Source organism: Myotis myotis, unplaced genomic scaffold, assembly GCF_014108235.1.
Source record: "Myotis myotis isolate mMyoMyo1 unplaced genomic scaffold, mMyoMyo1.p scaffold_m19_p_9, whole genome shotgun sequence".
NCBI classification, from domain to species: Eukaryota; Metazoa; Chordata; class Mammalia; order Chiroptera; family Vespertilionidae; genus Myotis; species Myotis myotis.
In genome coordinates, this window is record NW_023416401.1 from 498828 (window position 1) to 514201 (window position 15374).

Here is a 15374-nt window from a genome sequence, read left to right on the forward strand (position 1 = left end):
AGCCAGTGCCGGCAGCGGGAGAAGGAAGGCCTACTCCTGCACGACTTTCGTGCATCGGGCCTCTGGTAATATTCATAAAATAGTAAATAAGCCAATTTAATAAACCTAAAGTCCACTAGGCTCCCCATGGACAGTCTGCCACCAGTCAGTTCTGCATTATGGTGATCAGTTCCTTAAGAGCAAAAACTAGCCCTAGCCAGTTTGGCTCAGTGGGTACAGTGTCGGTCTGTGGACCGAAGAGTCCTGGGTTCGATTCCAGTTAAGGGCACATGCCTCGGTTGCAGGCCTCTCCCTGGCCCAGGCCCTGGTCGGGGCACATGCAGGTGGCAACCAATTGATGTTTCTCTGTCTCTCCCTCTCTCTTCCACTTTCTCTAAAAGATCAATGGAAAAATATCCTCGGGTGAGGATTAACACAAAAAGAGCAAAAACTACGCAGTAGGGAAGCGGGAGGGGTGTGCCCACTATAAATCACGCTCCGCACGGCACGCTGGCAGGAGCCGGTGGGAAGGAGGGGTCGCTTTTAACTACAAAAGAATGAACCACGTACTCGACCAGCACGATGCCCAGCACTGCTCCCCTAGCAGAGAAGGCCGTGTAGGAGACGACATGGCGTCTGTTCATCAGGAGGACAAGAGCCAATAATTCTGGAACTTGGACCTCGTCACCCTGTAGGGTGTTCTCACCGCCGCGTGCCCGCCTCGGACACAGAGCCACACTCCCTCCCACCCCACGCTCCTTCCTGGCCTCACGTGTCCTGTGGGGGTGCCTTCTAACAGCCACGGCTGTGCAGGCCTGGGGCCTTCTGGGGAGGAAGCCGGTCCCATCACAGGGACATCAACAAGGGCTGCTGGGCCTTGGAGAAGCCAAGCGGGGCCAGAGGTTGGACTGTGTGACCGAGTCATGTCCTTTCAGAAAACATTGGTTTTCTTTTTCTTTCTTACTAATTGGAAGATGGAGGAGGCCTGTCTCCTTTTAGAAAAAAATATATATATATTTGTATTGATTTCAGAGAGGAAAGGAGAGGGAGAGAAACATCAATGATGAGAGAAGCATTCATTGTCTGCCTCCTGCACGCCCCCTACTGGGGCTGAAACTGGAAACCTGGGCATGTGCCCTGACCAGGAATCGGACCGTGACCTCCTCGTTCATAGGTCAGCGCTCAACCACTGAGCCACACCGTCCAGTAGAAAACATTGGTTTTCAAGTGAGAACCTCCCAGGAGATCCCCACCCGACTGCATCTGCGGGAGCATCTGGTTCTCTGGCAGGTCTGCACGAGCCGGGCGCCTCCCCCTTCGGGTGCCTCATTTCCTGGACCCACAATTACCGTTAGAGCTGGTGTTGACCAGCACTGCCCAGGCCCATCACAGGGGCAATTGATTCTCCACTCACGGCCTGGTCCCCTCCTTCTGCAGCAGCTTGGGGACCGCGGTCTGTCCACTGTGGCCAAGTGCGATCCCAGCCACCAGGAGGCGGAAGAGGGCACAGGCGGAGCGCAGTCCGGGAGACAGACAGAGAGCCTCTGTGGGCTCCTCAGATTGCAAATGTGTGTTCTCAGAGAGGGACGCTTACAGCTCCTCGACGGAACTGTCGAGGGACCCTCTGTAACTGCACCTGCCCTGCAGACACCCTCCCTGTTACCTCCTCGCGGCTCCCCTCCCGCTGAGGCTCCCCTCTCGCAGCGCGTGCCGACTTGGGGCGCTCTGTTCAGGCTTCTATGTCTCTGGCTCTATTTTTGTTCATCAGTTTATTTTGTTCATTAGAGTCCACATATGAGTGAGATCATGTGATACTTGTCTTTCTCCAATTGGCTTATTTTGCTTAGAATAACGCTCTCCCGGTCCATCCACGCTGTTGCGAATGGTAAGAGTTCTTTCTTTTCTATGGCCGATAGTACTCCATGGTGTGGCTGTACCACAGCTTCTTAATCCACTCGTCTGCTGATGGGCACGTGGGCTGTTTCCAGATCTTAGCTATTGCAAATTGTGCTGCTATGAACACAGGGGTGCATACGTTCTTTCTGATTGGTGTTTCGGGTTTCTTAGGATATATTCCTAGAAGTGGGATCACTGGGTCAAATGGGAGTTCCATTTTTAATTTTTTGAGGATTTCATATGGTTTTAAAAGCTATATACAGTGACCCTTTCCCAGGTCTGTGACTATAGTAATCACATCAGGCGAATTATGACGTATTTAACAGCCTCCTAGGAGATGCCCTAGAATGCAAACTTGCTTATTTTCCTAGGACACGTCCTTAGAAGCAAAGCTGCCAGAGCGAAAGATACCAACCTTTTTATATTTGTAGTCAGCTTTGCCAACTTGTCTCCTAACATATTTTTGAAACTGGCCTTAGCCCCTGATGCCACTAACTACAAACTTACGAGGTCGGCCCGTGGCCCGTGGTCTTCAAGACGGAGCAGCTGTGGAGCAGGCAGCTCAAGCTGCACCTCGCCCGCCCCAGGCTCACCTCAGCCAGAACCTCAGCACCTGGAGATGCAGGCCAGCTGATGGGCCGATCGGCAGGTCTGCGAAAAGGCCTCGAGTCAGCAGGCAGTTCTACCTCTCATCTTTAAGAACCAGCGCTGAGCCAGGTGCACAGGGCGCGTCTCAGCTCCAGCGGTGCCAGGCTGGGCCCCGCCTTCAGGAAGCAGCAAGGCCCTCCTCCGGGGTTGAGGGGTGAACTGTGCGCTGGGAGCTGCCCCCCAACCTCAGCCCTCGCTCCGGCCAGCGACTCTGCCCCCCGCCACCTGTAAGTTTGTTTTCTTTGTGGTTGAAACTTTAATAAGGATTCGCTCAGGTACAGTTTCCAGGGTCGGTTTGTCTTGGTGCCGTTTTATTTATTTATTTAAGATTTCCATCTCCTCCGTATGGATGTTTCTCTTTTGTTTATTCAGTTCTTTTGTTTATGCTAATCCTCACCCGAGGATATTTTCCCATTGATTTTTAGCGAGAGTGGAAGAGAGAGGGAAAGACAGACAGACAGAAATATTGATGTGAGAGAAACTCATCGATGGGTTGCCTGTTGCACGCGCCCTGACCAGGGACCGGGCCAGGGAGGAACCTGCACCCAAGGTATGTGCCCTTGACCGGACTCGAACCCGGGACCCTTCAGGCCATAGGCTGCTGCTCTATCCACTGAGCCAAACTGGCTAGGGCTCTTCTGTGTGTGTTTAAGATTGTACATGTAAGTGAAATTATACAGTGTTTGTCTTTCTCTGGCTTATGTCACGTGGTATAATACCCGCTAGGTCTGTCCCGTTACAGGCAAGATCTCATTCCTTTTATTGCTGAGTAAGAGTCCATGGTGTGTGGGGAGATGGCTGGAGGGAACAGGAGGGGAGGGTGTAGGGGCTGGTCTGCAAAACCCATGGCCTTTTTCAAAGAACAGCTCTCACCTGGAGCTGCCCTGCCCCGGGCAGGTGGAGGGAGCTCCTCCCGTCCTAACCGCCCACACTGAGGATGTGCTGCGAGTTTGTAACCCAACAATCAAGGGGCCCGGGCCGCCTGTCCCTCCTTGAGCCAATTCAGCAGAGTCAGGGTGGAACCATATGAGCGATTATCCCAATCCTGCCAGCAGCAGGGAGAGCAGCCGTCACCCACAGACATCTGCTCTGCCCCCATAAGCCGCTGCTTGTATCGGGTAGAAGGGCAGGGATTACAGGGGGAAGTAGGGCAAGGATTACAGGGGGAAGTAGGCAAAGGGTGTGCCCAAGGGGCAGTTCACAGGGAATGGGACTGGGGGTCTTCAAAGGCTAATGATATTCGAAGGCGGGCGGGGTCTTCGGAGGGCTGGCCGCCCAGGTTTCCCCAACAAAGTCGTGATCTTCCCATGATGACAGCTCCCGGTGGGGAGGGCGGGCAGCTTCCGGGCTCCCAGGTCCCGCAGGCAGCTCCCAGGCAGGTTAGAAAGCGCCTTCTTTCCTCAGAACAACACCATCACGTTACCAGAGCGGACGAGTATTTCTCAGATGCCAGCTGGCTCCCCAGCTTCTGCTCTGCCCCATCAAGTCGTCCCTCGAACCCAAGGCCTCACCTCCCTTTGGCCTGGAAACGCTGCAAAATGATTTCGAGCTGCAGGAGGCCTCGGGCCAATGGGAAGGAAACGAAAAGCCGACCCTCATTCCTCCCAGGCAGCCTCTCTCCGGCCTCAGGCCTCGGTTTCCCTTCCGGCACCTCCACGGGCTCACTCACAGAACCGGAGAGAAACCCGAAATAAAGCGAACGCTGGCTGCGCAGCCAGGAAATGGAGGCCCCCTGAACGTCACGTGTCCCGCCTCCCGCCACCACATTCTCTCCTGTGAATTGCTTCCTCCCTGGGCCTCGGGCGTCACAAACACTCAGGGAAGGAGGGGAGACAGAAATGGCCCACGTGGGCGACGAAACGAGCTAAAATGTAAAGATCTCACACCTCACCCTCGCCGGCATCGTGGCTTTTGTTACTCAAGGTTCATGGGGAATTGATTCCTGGACCAATCAAGGGAGACTCAGAAGAGGCGTGGCTGCTCGGCCGGAAACGTACTCGGGTCCACAGCTTCCCCATCAGCTCAGCCGATGGGTTCGAAAAGGTGACGCCACCACCATGTGCAAGCTCCCCTTCAGGTATTTCAAATAATTAGAAAAAAACCTCTGGGCTCAGATGGGAGCCGCTTTCTGAGGCGGAAGGTCGTGCGGCGGGAGCAGAGCAGCCCTCGTTCACGCCACGAAACACCCTCCGGCCCTTGGAGCCAGAACAACTCCAACTTCTGGGACCAGAGCTCAGGAGGGAAACCTCCATCCTATTTATCACTGGGATTGATGAGCTCGGAGACAAAGGAAGGCCAAGGGCAGGAAGGGCGGCTCGGCCAGCCCGCTAACCTCCGACACCAGACGCAGCCCTCCATTTCCTGCTCGGTGTCGATGGCTCTGGGACGGGACTTTGACTTGCACATTCACCCAAAGGGGGTTAGGCCCAGCTGGTGTGGCTCAGTGGTTGAGCATCAACCTATGAACCAGGAGGTCAGGGTTCGATTCCCAGTCAAGGGCACAGGCCCAGGTTACGGGCTCAATCCGCAGTGTGGGGCGTGCAGGAGGCAGGCAATCAATGATTCTCTCCCATCATTGGTGTTTCTCTCTCTCCCCCTCCCTTCCTCTCTCTAAAATCAATAAAGACATTTTTGAAAAGGGGGTTGGGTAGGAAAGGCTGTGAACACCAGGCTGAGACAACCCCAGGCCCCCAATCTTACGTCCTCAGGAACTGTTCTCCCATGCTCGCTGGGGGCTGTTACATTCGGGGTTACACAAGCTACTAGAGACAGCTGACCAGATGAGCTTACTTACAGCAGGTAATTAAGCCAAAGACCTCAGTTGAAAATAGCAATTAATCACCAAAATAGCCGTATTCCGTGTTTCTCATCCCGCTGCACACACACTGTTCTGGGGTCACACGGGATTGTGCGTGTCCTGGAGGCACTGTCACCCCAACACCACATCCGCAAACAGCAACGACACACTGAGCGCCACACGTCAGCCCAGCCGTGATCCACTTACCCTCACAGACACTGCGGAGCCACGCTCTGAAATCCAAGCACCCACGCCACCCAGCCCACATCCCCTCCACAAGCTGCTTCATTGTATTTATTTATTTGTAGATTCTCGCCTGAGGATGTTTTCCCATTGATTTTTAGAGAGAGTGGAGGAGGGAGAGAGACAGAGAGCGAGAAACATCAGTGTGAGAGACACATTGATTAGTTGCCTCCTGCACGTGCCTTGACCAGGGCCCTGACCAGGGCCGGACACTGAGCCTGCAACCAGGTCCATGCCCTTGACCAGAACGAACCCCGGACCCTTCAGTCTGCGGCCGATGCTCTATCCACTGAGCCAAGCCGGCCAGGGCCAAGGGCCTGCTCGTCACAGGAGTCCTAGTCCCACGAGAGAGCCAGCTCTCAACAGCCTGAGCCACGCGGGTAACAGCGTCCGGCCGCTGTCCGTGTTGGCAGCAGGTGGTCGCTGTCGGCAGGAGCTTCTATTATTTAACCTCGTGATAGAGGAAGCGTCTCTGGGAACTACAGGGCCAGTGGCTACCAGGGGGCACGCCTACGTGAAACGTTGCATCTGCAGGCCTTTCGAACGGACACAGAGCACCTGCTGCAGGCCAGGAGAGCTGGCGGGCACGCACACCCTTCCCTGTGGGTGGGGTGGTATTCTGTAAATTCTGGAGTGCCGCCGGCCAGCATGGCTCAGTGGTTGAGCATGGACCTTTGGACCAGGGTTCGATTCCCATCAGGGCCCAGGCCAGGGTTGTGGGCTCGATCCCCAATAGGGGGTGTGCAGGAGGCAGCCGATCCATGGTTCTCTCTCATCATTGAAGTTTCTATCCCTCTCTCCCTCTCCCTTCCTCTCTGAAATCAATAAAAATGTTTTAGAAAAAAGGAAGAAAAAATGTTTAAGATAAAACTGTGCACAAACAAGGCTCCTGACCTCAGGTCTTGCCTTTGGCTACGATGGGTCTCATCGCGCGCCTCCTCCACCTGGTGGGGCGCCGCATGGCGAGCGAGCTTGGTCACGAACAGCGGCAGTCCAGCCCCGGCTCCAGGACGCACTCAGTGTGCGTGGCATGACGATGCTTCATGCTTAGCAGTCAGATGGGTCGAAAACTTAACCGTAAAAATGCGGTTTTCCAGTGAATATGATCTCAGAGGTGCTGCCTCTGAGGTTGGCCAGAGCAGGTGTGTTTCCCTCAAACGCACGGAAGAGAACCTGGGACAGCTTTGCAAGGCCGCCCGCCCTGCCCGGCGGAGCCAGTGAGTCAGCAGTGACCCAGGCTCTGACTCATGCCTGCGCACCTGCCTGGAAAGGCTGAGCGGGGACATCAGAGCCCGCAGAGGGCCGGCCTCTGCACGCCGGGCTCCAGGGGGGAGCATGTAACTCCGGCCACACAGCTGAACTGGAAACGCAGGCGGAAGAGCTGCTGCCACGCACACCAAGTGTGTAGTCGCCGCAATTTTCACTTTCACTACTGAGTTCAAGTCACAAAACATCAGCGTGTAACACGTTCGGTGTCGGCAGGTGGCAGTCAGCTTTAACGCTGGTGAACGTTAGACTCTATCGTAGGCAGTAATGAACTCTTCCTTCCAGCAAGTCTCTACCATTTGTTTTCCTGTTTTGTCAGTTAAAACACTATTTATTTTTTATTAAACTTGTTGGGGCGACACTGGTCACCAAGGTCATGCAGGTTTCACGTGAGCATTTCTGTGGCACATGATCTGAATGTTGCATTGTGCGTCCACCACCCGGAGTGAAAGCATCTTCCGTCAGCATATAGTCGCCCCTTACCCTTCACTACCCCTCACCCTCTTCCGCCCGGCAACCACCATGCTTTGTCTGTGTCTAGGAGTTTCAGTTTTGTGTCCTACATGAGTGAAATCGCAGGGTGCTTAGCTTTTCCTGACGGACTTATCTCAGCCTTATGTTCTCAAGGTCCATCCATGTAGTTGCAAATGCGCGAGTTCACCCTTCCTCGTGGCTGAGTGGTAGTCGGTTGTGCACATGGACCACGTCCTCTTTGTCGAGTCTCTGTCGCAGGGCACTTTGGCCGTCTCCATGCCTTGGCCGCCGTGAATAATGCTGCAGTGAACGTCCTTATCGTTTGGATACAGGATACGTCTATGGAGGTGCGTGCTGGCCTTTTCAAGACAGAGAAACGGAACAGATGGCAGCTAAGGTGCCTCTTGCCTTTGACTTCTTGTGATCACATGTCATGGCCCTCACATCCTACGTAAAATACCCGTAGGTCACTGTCCCTTCCCCCATGTCTGGCCCCGTAATTCAACATGAACAACCTAGAGCAGCGGTTCTCAACCTGTGGGCCACGACCCCTTTGGCGGTCGAACGACCCTTTCACAGAGGTCGCCTAAGACCATCCTGCATATCAGATATTTACATGACGATTCATCACAGTAGCAACATCACAGTGATGAAGTAGCAACGAGAATAATTTTATGGTTGGGGGTCACCACATGAGGAACTGTATTTAAAGGGCCAGAAGGTTGAGAACCACTGCTCTAGAGGTTAAGCCAGGGGTTCGGTTAACGTGGTTGAGTGAGACCCCAATGAACTGGGGGGGAGGGGCAGGGGGAGTATATTTGGAATTTCTTTCCTACAAATGATATGACATGGTCCCCATTCACTAACAAAAAGCTCCTGAGTCCCTCCGTTGCCCTGGGTGTGTGCAAAGGGAAATAAAACAGACCTGTGGCCTCCGTCCTGGCGAAGCCTGGGGGGCGGGGGCGGGCGGCCAAAACATAAGCAAGTAACGACGCGAAACCTCGAAAGGCCGCGCGTGCACCAGGCCGCAGAGAGCACCCGCCTGCCGGTGTGATCTCGGCTCCTCCAGAGACGAGCGCCTCGCACCGCTGCTCTCGAGCTGCCGTGGCTCTTCCGTGTTTCCGACGTGGTGGTCGTGTGCCCTGGACGTGCCCGCGCGTGGAGGGCGCAGCCTGTTTAACACGCATGGCCTGCTTCTCCCTGGCATCGCGACGGCGTGCTTGGCCGGCCCGTCAGACCCACACACAGAGCAGAGCTGCAGCCAGGCGCTCTGGCCGGACAGGCCGTGCCCCTGGGGCAGCATGGAGCGGACTCCCAGGCCGCATCAGCCCTCTTTTTAAAAAAGTATATGTTTCTATTGATGTCAGAGAGGAAGGGAGAGGGAGAGAGAAACATTAATGATGAGAGACAGCATGGATCGGCTGCCTCCTGCACGCCCCCCACGGGGGATCCAGCCCACAGCCCGGGCCTGTGCCCTCACCGGGAATCCAACTGTGACTTCCTGGTTCCTAGGTCGACGCTCACCACTGAGCCATGCCGGCCGGGCCACAGCCTCTTAATCCCATGTAACATGCGGGTGAACCACCTTGTGCACACGGGTTCTGAGCAAAACGGGGGAAGAGAAAGAAGAGCTTTGCTGCAACAGTGGCAGGAGCCTGGATTCATTTCCCGGTTCCTTCTTGTCTCCTCAACATTGCCTCCACCCCACTGCCCCCACCACCCTTCCCCCTCTCCCCCTCCCCGCCTCACCCCCGCCCCCGGCTCATCCTGCCACCAGCTTAGGAAGGTGGGCCCTGGTCCTGAGAACGCTCCTGCTGCTCAGAAATGCCGGGTTTCTCTGTGATCAGTGGCCTGACGAGACAGCATGCCTTCCAGAAGAACCAAACTGTTACATCACTTCAGGTTCTCACCACGCATCTCCTTGCACGGGTTAAGCTCGTCTTTGAGGTTAAAATACTGCTGCAAATTGAGGACATGATCAAAGGCCTTTTCATGGGAAATGGACAAGAGACGGAATCAAAGGAAAGGTTTCCAGAATGAATTTCCTAAGATGAAATGTGCCATTCTTAAAAACCCTGGTACTACCAGACGTTGCAGTGTTTCTGTGGTATTCCGTGGAGGGTCAGGCTCAGAGATGTGTGTTGATGTCAGGTTGGCCAAGAACAGCTACAGTCCTGTAGTATCTGTGCACAGGAGAGGTGTGACGCGTCTACCGACAGGTGCCCGCCGTGTAGGTGTGACTCTATCATAAAGGCTCCGCTGAAGCTGCATCTCCCGTCGTTCCTCGGGTCTGCTCCGCCCGGTGGACGGGGAGGGTCAGGCTGGTGGGGCACGGCGGTGGGGATACGGGGAACGTGTTAGACAGGACCGTCCTGCCCCCGGGAACCGGGGATTGTGGAGAACAGCCCACCCTTACACACACACCTGCAGCCTGGCCTCTGAGCACACGGCCGCCTTCCACACCAGCTCGAGCGCAGGCCCTTTTGTGTCCAGCCGACGCCCGGCACCATGCCGGATGCTCCCCGCGGCTCTCCGCGGCCCTTTGACATAGTTGAGGGGTTCATAATAGAGCCGGTCTCTGTCCATCCTCCCCGGCTGCCTGCCGTGGCAGGACTTGGAGCTCAGGTGAGTTGAGAGCTGAGGATTACGTGTCTGAGGCTCTGCTGTTGCCATGGTGACCTTCTTAGTACTTTTTCAACAAGAAGCCCCTCATGTTCACTTGGCAGGGACCCCACGGAACACGTAGGTGTCGGGGGCCCCCGTTGTCACAACAGCCGCCGGAGGTCCGCGGGGACTTTATCGTCATTTGTGTTTGTTGATGATGAAACAGAAGCTGAAAGAGGTTAAGCAACTGGGTCCAGGGGAACAGGGCTGTCCGGAGTGGAGTCCAGGACCGAGGGTTCTTATGCAATGACGTCTGTGGAAGGTGGAAGTCGGTGGTGCTGGCGCGGGCAGGTAAACAGCCATCTCAGGCGGTGATGACAGAAAACTGAGTTTATTTAAGGAAAAGAGGTGGGGGCGGGATATCCAAAGGGAAGGGCTACACAGGACGGAGCCAAAGGGTCGGGGCCCACGAGGGCAGCAAAGATCTACCTGGGACAGCAGGCAAGGAAGGCCGAGGACAGTGGTCGGCAAACTCATTAGTCAACAGAGCCAAATATCAACAGGACAACGATGGAAATTTCTTTTGAGAGCCAGATTTTTTAAACTTAAACTATATAGGTAGGTACATTCAACTTTAAATTCAACTTTAAATTCATGGTTTTCATCTTCCGTTTTTTCTTTGCTCCTTCTTTGTAGCCATCTCAAACAGGGCACCTAAAAAAATGTTTCATTTTATAATAATAAAACCACCAACACAAAATAATTACAATTCTTAAATTGATGACGAAAATACCTGTAGGATTTGCAGCTGGTTGGAAAAGTACAGGTAACTTTATGCTTCGAGTAGGTACTTTTGTCACCCGTACGCGATTTGCGGACACGACTAGCACTAACCACTGCACAATGAGACTGCTGACCGACCGGCTCACTCAACTCGGCATGAATCGCACACGCCTCCCCCGCGCCACGTCTCCCGTCGCCCGACTGACCGACACCCCCCACTTCTAACGCCACTTCTTCAAAATAGACTCGCCCAGGCCGAAAACCGACTTCTGCGCATGGGCCACGAAGTTTCAATTGCACTGTATGTGCGCCGCACGTGGTATTTTGTGGAGGAGCCACACTCAAGGGGCCAAAGAGCCTCATGTGGCTCGAGAGCCGCGGTTTGCCGACCGCTGGCCTAGGAGAACCAACAGGAGAACCCAGGCTGGGCTCACGGGGACGTCAGAGAAAAGGGGGCCGTGGGGACGGGGTCAGGGGTGAGCCCAGGACAAGCGGCCACTACCCATTGCTCCCCTGGTGGCAAGTCTCAGGGGTCCCTTAGAGGCTGGGGGATACGTGCCTGTGGGGAAGGACCGGGGCGTGCTCCCTGGAGAGAGCTGGCTCGCTGGGTCCGTCGTCCGAGCATATTTCTCTCCCTCTTGCAGGTGGGGCTCTTAGGGCAGGTCTCAGGGGAGGGTCTCAGCAGAACACCCATCAGCTTCTCAGGGTGTTCTCTCAGGGTCACGGTCTCCACTCATTGGTCGGCGCCAGGGCCGGGTCACTACTCAACTCAGCTGGTCCTGAGGCAGCCGAGCGTCACTTGTCAGGTTTTGCTGCTTTTCTGGGCCTGGAGCCGAAATACAACTGAGGCCTCGATGTTGTCTGTAGGGGGGAGGGGCAGGGGCCTAAACTGCATGCCCGGGGACGTGCCGGGGAGGAAGGTCACCCTGGGGCGAGGGTCTTGTTTTCCCATTTTGCCCCTTGCTAGGCACCGGGGCCTTTCTGCCTGTCCCTGGCCCATCGCCATTGCTCTGCTCCTGTCTACACTCTCATTGCATCCAGTTTTGGGGTTCTGCAGCTCTGGAACTCATCGAAACAGGGAGAGAACTTGGAGGTATAGCCGTTGCCTTCCTCACACCGTGTTCTTAACTGAAGTTTACCCCGTGAGAGCAGGCTCAGTGTCTTGCATGGCCCGATGGCCCTCCACCAGCCTCACGGGCAATGCCATCGTTAGCCAGTCCTCTCTGCCTGCTCTCATCTGGGCTCGCCTAGCAGAGTCCGGGCCAGCCTGGTGCCCAGTCCACCTGGCCTGGGTTCAGCTAGGAACTGCTGACCTCAGGCCTGGGATTGGCTCCGTCGGTCAAGGACCTTGAGAAAGATCGTCAGGAATCAATGATTTAACCGAGTCCTTGGTTCCAGACAGTCAGCCTCCTCTTCTGGAATTATCTTCAAAGTTTTATTCCCAATGTTTTTCCCATTCTCCGTTACCATGGATCTTCTTTTGAAAATAAGTAGGAATGTGATAAAAAATAGTGATTGGCTACCTTTGATGACTCAGACTGGTTAATGCTATTCTGGAGCTCAAAAGTCAAGGACCGGCACTCCGGCCGGTTTGGCTCAGTGGATGGATCGTCGCCTGCGGACTGAAGGGTCCCAGGTTTGATTCTGGTCAAGGGCACAGGCCCGGGTTGTGGGCTTGATCCCCAGTGGGGTGCATGCAGGAGGCAGCCAATCAGTGATTCTCTCTCATCATTGACGTTTCTATCTCCCTCTCCCTTCCTCTCTGAAATCAATAAAAATATATTTTTTTAAAAATCAAGGACTGGCTGTAGATTAGTAACAGGTGTCCTGGGTGGCTCATACGCTAACTCTGAAGGTGTAAAAAGATCGACACATTCACAGAAAGCCAGTGACTACCAGTTCATAAGTGTTAGGTTTGGCGTGGCATTTACAGAGTCAATCCGGGAGTGACCCCGATTCGGAAACACTGAGAGGCAAGGCCACACGGCTTAGTACCCACAGGGAGCGTGTCTGGCTCCATGTCTCGTAAGCAGCAACGGGAGGCCTCGTGCTGCTTGTCCAAACGTTGCCAGCACTTTGTATCCCGCTGTCTGACAGTGGAAACGCTCAGCAAGCATCCGTGAAAGGCAGGGCCCACTCGGCTCCGCACGTCCACGCGTTCGCACAGGCAACACCTCGGTGCGTCTCCTGCACCGACAGAAACTTTCCCTTCACCTGGTTCCCTAAGTGACCGTGGGGAGTTGAGTGGTGCTGAGTCCTGGTCAGATCATGGGCATTGCTAACTTATATGTTTGTTGTTGTTGTTTTTAAATTGATTTCAGAAAGGAATGGAGGGGGGAGGGGGAGAGAGAGAGAGAGAGAGGAGAGAGAGAGAGAGAGAGAGAGAGAGAGAGAGAGAGAAGCATCAATGATGAGAGAGAATCATTGATCAGCTGCCTCCTGTATGCACCCCTCTGGGGATCGAGCCCACAACCCGGGCCTGTGCCCTTGACTGGAATCGAACCTGGGACCCTTCAGTCCGCAGGCCAACACTCTATCCACTGAGCCCAACCGGGTAGGGCAGCATCGCTAACTTACACCCGGATCAAAGCACAAGGGTTTTGTGAATAAAGCATTGTTCTACATGTGATGCCCTCTCACTGCAAAGACAGACAAGAGCTGGCTGGGAAACACGTTACGCACGCCGGACGTAGAAGAGGCATTTAAACATCTTCGTGCCCCAGGTTATCGATTTCCTTATCCAACCCTCCAGGCCGTGTCAGAACATACTAATGGGTTATTAAAGCGGAAACGAGTTAGAACCAGACGAAGAATTCTAAGACCTGGATATGTGTACTTTGAATTTTTTGGACACGTTCCGAAGGACATCTACGCTGCGCCCCAGGCTGGAGTGATAACAGCCAACGTGCACTGTTGATATTAGAAGTGGTTTAAGCGAATCCCCCCACCTGGGCTTTCATGGCACAGGCTTTCCCGTAGCTGGATATCACTGCCGACGACAAGCATGTGGGCAGAAGGGGCCGCTGGATTAAGGACTATTAGAAACTCACCGTGCAGACGCGGTAATGCCTTGCTACCGCGTGTGAGCGCTTTCTCCTGCTGCTGTCTCATGCGCTTGCCGTGAAGGCGCTGATTTTCTCCATATTATAAATGGACACGGAGGCTGAGAGGGGAAGTAGAATCGCTGCAGGCCACAAAGTCACGGCCAAGTGCAGAACCAGCACCGTAATCTATGACCTGGCCTCCGGGCCCAATCCCCCTCGCCCCACTTCCTCCTCACCCCCGGGCAGCTCAGCCTCCCCACGCAGCTTACACGCAGGCCCTGGGCACCGACGGCACGCCCTCGGCCGGCGACTTTCAACCTGGTGCTGCAAGGACAGCTAAAACACGCAGCACCTGACTGTTTACTCACGGGCACTGGCCTCTCTTCCCCTCGGTTGTCAAAGAACAAATGTCAGCAGCCACTAGATCAACAGTGAATAGATAAGAATTATAGTTTTTTTTGTTAGATCAGCAAAAACATGTACGTTTGGTGAGCCGCCGAATTTTCGTAAGAGCTTGTGTGTGCCCTGGGATGAAACAGGTTGACAATGTCGCTCTGGACAGTCCTAGGGAATCTGACTCCACTTTGAGATTTGGAAACAGATCCACCCCAGCAGCCAATGCCACGGCTGCTGCTATTTCCACCCAAAATAGGTCCACGTAGGTGGTGAGGCCACCAGCAAGGAGCCCTCCTCCTCCTGGGCCGGGGAGAGCCTAGTGGTTAGAGAGAACTGGGCCGGGGCATTGGTTGTTAATGTTGCAAAGGATTCACGGTGTCCTAGCATGATCAGCCCAGGATTGTTGTAAGAAATGACGTCACCCGAATAGAAGGCAGATAACTTTCTCATTTAGATAAAAATGGGAATTCAAGACGGAACTCCACCACAGCGGCAGGATGCTTTGGTTTAGACGCACGCCGAGCAAAGCCACAGCGCCTGGACGGAACTTTCCGTGCCTCTGACACCTCTCCCCACCCCGTCCCCAGCCCGGAGCTCTGTGTCCCTCCCCGGGGGCCCGGGCAGGCCCAGCCTGAAACCAGAGACGGCCTCGCCCTCAGAGCCATGAGGCCCTCAGAGCCACAGACCGCGAAGGAGGACAGGGACGGTCACAGGAAGCTGCAGGGCGTGCTCACCCTGAGGAGGCCGGGGGAGGGAGACTTATTTCTGGAGGAAGGAGAAGGGTTCGTGGCTCTGGGAGCAGCAACTGTCAGGGAGAAGCAAGGAGGTGGGTTACAGGGAAGGGGTGCAGGAAGGAAGGCAAAGGGGATGGGTGGGCGCAGAGGAGCGAGAAAGAGAGAGAGAGACCCTCTGAGGGCAGGAGACGACCCATATTTCCACTCAAGACGCCTCCATCAAGGACTGGCAGGGCCTCACCACCTCACCCCCCCCCCCCCCCCCCCCCGGGAGGCAGGCACCCAGAGGAGGCCAAGGCCCTCTCCCCGTCGCACCCCTGGGTCCAGGCAGCTGCGGAACAAAGAGCTACCCCCATGCTCAGCCCCACCGTGTGCCGGGGCGTCTGGTTTGGGGAGAGGCCTGCGGGGGGTGTCCTACCCGGAGGGAATGGTTTCCGGCTCCGAACAGAAACTTAAACCCGGATCCAAACACAAGGGTGATCGCGGGGCAGTGAGTTTCCGAGGGATCGT

The 15374-nt window shown here is 55.1% G+C and overlaps 1 long non-coding RNA gene across 1 annotated transcript; it reads right to left on the bottom strand.

Moving 5' to 3' along the window:
* Nucleotides 1-9068: 9068 nt before the first annotated feature.
* On the bottom strand, nt 9069-15085 carry LOC118663837. The gene is made up of 3 exons (XR_004970155.1): nt 13741-15085; nt 9728-10621; nt 9069-9624 (listed from the first exon to the last, which is right to left on the bottom strand). It is a non-coding gene; the product is annotated as an uncharacterized LOC118663837 (long non-coding RNA).
* Nucleotides 15086-15374: the final 289 nt, after the last annotated feature.